Source organism: Oncorhynchus mykiss, chromosome 11 (genome assembly GCF_057628025.1).
Source record: "Oncorhynchus mykiss isolate SJ-2025 chromosome 11, ASM5762802v1, whole genome shotgun sequence".
Lineage (NCBI taxonomy): Eukaryota > Metazoa > Chordata > Actinopteri > Salmoniformes > Salmonidae > Oncorhynchus > Oncorhynchus mykiss.
Genome location: NC_143032.1, coordinates 35229227 through 35237428, shown reverse-complemented (window position 1 = coordinate 35237428; position 8202 = coordinate 35229227). Strand labels below are relative to the sequence as shown.

The following is an 8202-nucleotide window of genomic DNA, read 5'->3' as shown; positions in this document are numbered from 1 at the left end:
CCAGGCACTGCTCATCACCTAGCAATACCATCCCTGCGGTGAAGCATGGTGGTGGCAGCATCATGCTGTGGGGATGTTTTTCAGTGGCAGGGACTGGGAGACTAGTCAGGATCGAGGGAAAGGTAAGCGGTGCAAAGTACAGACAGACACTTGATGAAAACCTGCTCCAGAGCACTCAGGACCTTAGACTGGGGCGAAGGTTCACCTTCCAACAGGACAAACGACAAATTAGCAAACATTTCTAAAAAACAGTTTTTGCTTTGTCATTATGCGGTATTGTGTGAAGAGTGATGAGGGACATTTTTTAAAATGCATTTTAGAATGAGGCTGTAACGTAACAAATTGTGGAAAAAGTTAACTGGTTTAAGTACTTTACTAATGCACTATACTTGGCATGTCAGTTTCTTAGTTATGGGTGGCACAAATTGGGATATGGGGCAGGGGAATGGGCAGGGTATATGCAAAATAAATACTGCAGTATTTACTATATTTAAAAAATATATAGTGTTTTACGGACTGTGGTATTTCCTACTTTGTTTTTGTGGATAATACAGTATTATTTACTATAGTATTCTACAGTATACTACACAATTCTATACTACGTACTACACATGATCGAGGGATACTACAGTGTGTAGTATAGTATTCTACAGTATACTACAGAATTCTATAGTAAGTAGTGTAGTATTCTGTAGTAAAGTGTAGTTTTTTTATATGTGGGTTGATACGCATAACTGACTTATGTTTATTGTTGTTTGCATCTTTTGTGCAGTTGCATTGTTATGTTAGGCAAGCTTTATGGCTATGCTTGCTACTTAGTTGGTTTTAGATTTTTTGATTGTATATATATCCGTCTTGTGTGAATGTTGCTGTTATATGTTTACTATATATCTTTATCTTATTGGACTTGCAGCAGAATTTCCCGCTAGGGAAAATAAAAAATGAAGGTGGTCCACAGCGCCAAGGGGAACATCGGTCTGGATGACATCACTTTCTCGCCAGGCTGCCTGCTCTCGTCTACTTCAGAAGCACTGGAGACCCCCCCGTCCCCATCAGGTATGTCATGATGTCACTCAGGGTGCATCTCAATAGTCTTAAGTGGTCTCCTTGTTTTCTCTCCTCCCTTATAGCCTGAAAACACTGGGAATTGACTTTTGATTGTCTAGTTCTTTCACACGTTGAAAGAAAGGAGAAGCGAGAGAGTCCCCATTGTGACTAAGTGTGTCCCAAGTGGCACCCTACTATGTAGGGGATAGGGTGTTTGAAATGCAACCTCAGTCATGTTATTTCCGTGCATAAATTACTGAGTTAACTTAAAGCATTATCAGTTGGCGTAAAAAGAATGGCTTGGTCTCCATTCAGATGACGTTTCCTCTGCATTCTTCCTGTTCTTTACGAGCCGACCTTTGAGAGACGCAAGAAAGAGACAACAACAAGTACTGATTTAGTACCATTGTCACACGGTGCATAGCAGCTATAATTGCCCTGTCCAATTTATAGCTCCACTGTTGTATTGGGTGCCGGAAAGGAGGGGATGGGGAAAGCTTTGTGTGTGTGTGTGGCCTCTTTAAAGGGACCCCCAGTCATCTGCTGGGCTGAGCAATAGAGGCCTTGTAGACAATAGTCCTGTTGTGTGCCTCTTGCTCTCAGCCACGAATGTGTATGAGAATGCAACCTACTGTACATTGCATTGCTTTAATGGTGTCTCAGCTAAGTGGGAGTTAGTGGGAGTCCGTGGGGAGTCACTGTGAATATGAGGATGTTGGTAATGATATGTTCATATCTAGCTAACAATATGAGTCCGGACACTCCCACTGTGCAGAGCTTGCTCCCGCTTCTGACAGTTGTGTGTTTGCATTTGATGAAGTGTTGCACTTGTTTCCTGATTATCAGCGGGAGTTTGTGCAGAGAAGCAGTGACTCCTAAAGCCTTGAGCAGTTTCTGGGGACCCACCAAGAAAACCACACCAGTTGTGTGTCATAAATGGAACCATATTCAAAAGTAGTGTACTACCCTACAGGACGGTAGCTTTCCAGGAGCAGGGTTGGGCAGCCCTGACAAAGGGAATAGGGTGCCATTTGGAATGCGGCCCCATGTCTCGAGACCCCAAAAGGAACTGGCCAGGATCCACCTGTGGGTCTCGACCCATTGTTTAAGAAACCCTGTAATGGAGAGACAGAGACCCATTCCAAAAACGGCTCTGACGCCTGGACATAGTTGAGAAAAGGGCTCTCATTTCTCTTACACTAAATATTATTTTAGGCCAGACCAATGGCCGTATACTTTAACTCTCTCACTGGACTTTTTATGAGAAATACATACACTGAAAAAAGGTTCTTAAATGGTTCTTCCTCAGCTCTTAAGGCTCCTTGGAGAACTTTAGCCTGATAAATAACCTTTGAGTTAAGTGGGGGGTTTTGACCTGGAATCTACAGTTCTTCAGAATTCTAAAACAATCTTGAAATTTGGTGTAAAATAACCAGAGTTGTACCAAAACCACAGCCATCATTACAGTGTCTAAATTTCCCAGCATGCTCTATTGAAGCTAGATTTTTTTGGAATTGTCTGTTTCAATATCTATGTTTTTGCATGTACACTGACTGATTCATTAAGCAACAAACACAACACCGTTCAAAAGTTTGGGGTCACTTAGAAATGTCAGTTTTTGAATGAAAAGCACATTTTCTGGCCATTAAAATAACATCAAATTGATCAGAAATACAGTGTAGACAGTGTTAATATTGTAAATGACTATTGTAGCTGGATACGGCTGTTTTTTTATGGAATATCTGCATAGGCGTACAGAGGCCCATTATCAGCAACCATCCGTCCTGTGTTCCAATGGCACGTTGGGTTAGCTAATCCAAGTTTATCATTTAAAAAATGTGAAAACCCTTTTGCAATTATGTTAGCACAGCTGAAAACTGTTGTTCTGATTAAAGAAGCAATAAAACTGGCCTTCTTTTGACTAGTTGAGTAGCTGGAGAGTCAGCATGTGTGGGTTCGATTACAGGCTCAAAATTGCCAGAAACAAATAACTTTCTTCTGAAACTCGTCAGTCTATTCTTGTCCTGAGACATGAAGGCTATTCCATGCGAGAAATTTCCAAGAAACTGAAGATCTCGTACAACGCTGTGTACTAGTCCCTTCACAGAACAGCGCAAACTGTATTAAAAATCTACACATCAGTGTGTCCACATTTTGAAGTTAGGTTCATGACCCTAAATGAGGAAAAGTCATTTAATATACTGGATAAAAAAAGAGATTAACTAGTATTTTAGACAACTCAAAAAGTGGAAATGGGTAAAATTGAGCCGCATCTAGGCCCTCAAAAGAATTCAATTTTAATGACAAAATATTTACTTAGGATCTCACTTGGTGAAGACCACAGGACTGAAAATGAATCAATACAACCACCATGTCTGTCACTAGCAAACACAGTTATGGGTTGTAAAATTAACTTGAAAAGGCACCCTGGGAAATATGCAAATAATGTTCAACACCTTACAGCAGGGCTATTCAATTCCGGTGTTATGAAACGGATTATTTGTCGCCACAGATGGTTGTTTACGTTTTTTTGTGGCCAGATAGAGTAGGCCTACAGCGCCATCCAGTGGTCGTGTTTGGGACAACAGTTGTTGACAACTGTAGCATTGTATCTCATATCATTGTAACCCTAACATTAACAGCCTAACATTTTCCTAACCTGCTACTTTAATTCACCTGACCTGTCACGTTAATTATCGTAAACTGCTATGTAAACAAATCATCTGTGATGGCAAATCATCAGTATCACCACACTGGTCTTGGAGGGCCGGAAACATTTCTGTTTTTTGTTTCTACTTGGATTGTTGTATGGTTCTTCAAAGAAAAGAAAAAAGGTTCCCACATGGCATCTCTGAAGAACCTTATTTGGTTCCAACCTTGAGCTTTTATTTTTAAGAGTGTACTAGATTATATTCCTTGGTCATTGACAGCACCTGAAAGGGAATAAGGACTGTTAACACTGCAAAAACATGTGTAATCAAGTCCGATTAGCACAATGTATTCCAATACCTAATAAAAGAAAATGAGATAAACAATTGAGAGGAGGAAGGGATCAAACAGAGAAATACCGATGGTTTGTGCACTTGCGTTAGAAGACGAGGCTGCTCATTACCCTGACATTATTATTCCATTTGGAATGAGTCAAACCCAAGGTCGGCAGGCTCACAATCTCCGAGATCAATTCCAAAATAAATCAAAACAGTCGTGTTGTTCACCAGGCAAGCAAGGTCAACGTGGCATTCTCTCTTCTTCCTTTTTGATCCATTTCTATGATTAATGAAATTTGGCGGAACTTTATTTCTTATTCTTCCTCCCCTCTCCTCTTCCTCAGGAAGAAAGTGACAGCATCAGAAAAGTCTCTCTGGATAAGAGCGTCTGCTAAATGACTAAAATGTCAATGTAAATAAATAAAGTTTACAGGTAGAATTCATGCCTTTCATGAGATGCTACTGAATGAATATGTCCGAAATGGCACCCTATTCCCTATATAGTGTAAAAAATAAAAATACCAGAGCTATATGGCCCTATGGTGCCATTTGGTATGTACAGTAGCTTATGATGTATAATGATATGTAAAAACCATGTAAAAAGCTATGGAGGATGGGCCTTTTGTTGATTAAGAAAGGGGGATGAAAGACAATCTATTCAGATGAGAGGGAATGGGTCAAAGTCATGTAGGATAAACATAGTCAGACAGCAGTGTGAAGGCTGGCGCTTACCGTGACATTGAGTCATTACTGTAACAGGTCATTACCGTGACATTATTGCGAGTCGTTACTGTAACAGGTCATGACCGTACCATTAAGGAGAGTCATTAATGTAACAGGTCATTGTTGAGGCGAGTCTTGACAGCATTTTTAGAGGATTTGTTTAATATGAAGTGCAAAGCCATGTGTGCCGGTATGTGCCTATGTGTGTCACAGCGCACGTAGGGCCAGCCCTAGCTTTTTGGGGGCCCTAACACCCTGGGAAAAACACCATGGCTAATGCCATGGGGAGTAGAGAAGTTTAGCAATTTTATAGCAAATTTCATGCAATTTTACTCAATTTGCCAGGAGTTATGCCATGTTAATGATATCTGCGTAACAAAATCAATGGGGACCCCTGGAAGTCAGGGCCCCTGGGCACATGTCCTGCATCCCCGCTCGGTATTCGGCCATGATTACTACAAGTTTAGATAGCTGGCTAGGCTTTTTTTTTATGTTGGCTGGCATGGCTGATTGAGTGACTGTCAGTAACAAGAGAAAAATAGAAGAACTGCTGAATCACAACACAATTGTGAAATTGCCCCTTGTGTATTCTACTTCTCAACAGTAAATTGAGACTCGGCACAGGGCCGTCTCCGCTTATGCCTGGAGCCGGCCCTGTGCGCACGCTAGTGCTCCGGTTGCTTTTTCATCTGAAAATCTCATAATGTAATCATTGTTATACTGTTATGATATTCTGGAATGAAACAGCAGGAATACAATGCCCTGAAGGACACTGTAATTAGCATGTCACCCCTTTCGTTGTGCTCTTCGTTACCATCACTTCTCATGTGAATGTTCCGACTGAAGCCTGAGGCCAGTTTACTGAGTGTGTGTGTATGTCCGTGTGTGCGTGGGTCCGCGTGTTTGTGTGTGTACCAGCGTGTGTATGCATGTGTGTATGCGTATGGGTCTACATACATTATGTCAATCCGCCGCTTTAGGCAAGTGAATCAGGAATGGAGCGTGCTTGATGTTTCCAAGGCACTGGATGTGGTTGCTCTTATGAGTGATCTTGTAACACACAGCCTACCAAACACATATTCCACAGATTCTACCACTCCCCAATCCACCAGGTGGCAATGTCCTACGCATAGTGAGTATAGGGATGAAGGACAGTGGGTCATTACAGTACCTCTGTACGGTGTCCATATTAGTACAGCCTCAGTAAAAAGTGGGGTAGGCACTAGACAGGGTGAAAAGAGTGGAGGCTCCTGAGCTGTCCCGTAATGGTCACCATATTAAAGTCCATTAATCCTCTGTTTAATCTGCACTAACATTCCGTCTGATACAGAGGGTGAGTGAAAGATTAGTGGAATCTGTGTGGGTAGCTGGACAGGTAGGATGACTGACAGTGAAGGTGAACAGGTGGTCACGTGTCAGGTGACAGAGGAATGGATGAGACTGAGGCAGGAATTCCTTTAACCATAAAGTGATATATTTACTGAGTAGTCTGTGCTGCATCACAAAGGAAACAAATAACATGTATCCGATCAAATTCCTCATCCCAAAGATCATATCATAACAATCATTCATGATTAACATAATTAGGGAAGTCAACAATCCAGTTCATTATTTAAGAAGTCAATAGTAATCATCCGTGAGTCATTTAGGCTCGTAACTATTTATCATAAATCATGAAAGAATACAAACAGTGAATGGTTATTCAATCTATAATCCCCATTAGTTTGGTATCAAAGTCGATCAGTTAGCAAGCAATGACGTTTCTCATTTCACCCTTTCAAGTGTCTTCATGTGTACATGTAAATAATTTCATTACATATTAACCATATCGATTGCATAATTGGCCTATGAGGATCCGTAGGGCAACGATCATTGACAATTCACATTCCTCATCAAATTCCTCATCCCAAAGATCATATCATTTACGATTAACATAATTAGGGAAGTCAACAATCCAGTTCATTAACATTTCTTGACGCTACCCATCCCTGTCATGGGATAATTTTCGTCAGCAACTGCTGAATAGCATAGCGCAACAGTCAAATAAAATTACAAAAAAATGTTTATATTCATGAAATCACAAGTGCAATATTGCAAAACACAGCTTAGCCTTTTGTTAATCCACCTGTCGTCTCAGATTTTGAAATTACGCTTTACAGCGAAAACAATCCAAGCGTTTGTGTAAGTTTATCGATAGCCTAGCATAGCATTATGTACACTTAGCATCAGGAAGCTTGGTCACAAATCAGAAAAGCAATCAAATTAACCGTTTACCATTGATGATCTTCGGATGTTTTCACTCACAAGACTTTTTGTTCCATAAAGATTATTTTTATACCCAAAATACCAACGTTTGTTTGTCGCATTATGTTCAGAAATCCACAGGAAAGAGCGGTCACGACAACGCAGACGGAAATTCCAAATAGTCTTCATAATGTCCACAGAAACATGTGAAACGTTTTTTATAATCATTCCTCAGGTTGTTTTTAAAATATATCAACCGAGTGTGTAGGTTTTTCAATAACAGCGGGAGGAACAATGGCGGCTTTACTCTGTAGCGCAAAAACTCACTCTGAGAGCCCCCACCTATCCACTTTCGCAATGTGATCTTTCACGCTCATTTTTCAAAATAAAAGTCTGAAACTATGTCAAAAGACTGTTGACACCTTAGGGAAGCAAGAGAAAAAGGAATCTGGTTGATATCCCTTTAAATGGAGGATAGGCATGCATAGGAACAGAAGGGCTTCAAAATAAGAGGCACTTCCTGATTGGATTTTCCAGGGTTTCGCCTGCAATATCAGTTATGTTATACTCACAGACAATTTTGACCGTTTTGGAAACTTTTGTGTTTTCTATCCTAATCTGTCAATTATATGCATATTCTAGCATCTGGTTCTGAGAAATAGGCTGTTTACTTTGGGAATGCTATTTTTCCAAACATTAAAATAGTGCCCCCTAGCTTCAAGAGGTTAATCATATCGATTGCATAATTGGCCTATGAGGATCCGTAGTACCATGATCATTGACAATTCACATTACACAATTTGTTTGAAGCGTGCGCTCCAAGCCGCGCTCCGCGGTAATAACTAGAAGCAATAACTGATGGCCCACACCCCCGATCACCACAGATGGTTCAGATGAAAGTCGCAAAGAATTGGCCCAGCTGAGTAAGTGGCAAAGAATTAAAGGATTATTCCACCAACTCCATTGGCCTTTTCTACAGTGGGAATGATGGAGGAAGAGGTGAATAGTGGAATAAACTAGTCTTGCTTTGCTGTTATGGTAGAACATATCAGACCTGAGTTCAAAAACGATTTGTGTGCCAAGTGGTTTGCGTTTTTTGGACTATTCTGTTTGGTCCATTAATTAACCTAGGAAAGCTCAATCAAGCACATACGCAGTGTTTTAACAATTTCATACTATTTGAAACCAGGTCTGGAACATC

The 8202-nt window shown here is 40.7% G+C and overlaps 1 pseudogene; it reads left to right on the top strand.

The window, feature by feature from the left end:
• The first annotated feature begins 941 nt into the window (after positions 1-941).
• The window catches only part of LOC149979569 (MAM and LDL-receptor class A domain-containing protein 1-like), a 36132-nt pseudogene continuing 28871 nt past the window's right edge, over positions 942-8202 (top strand).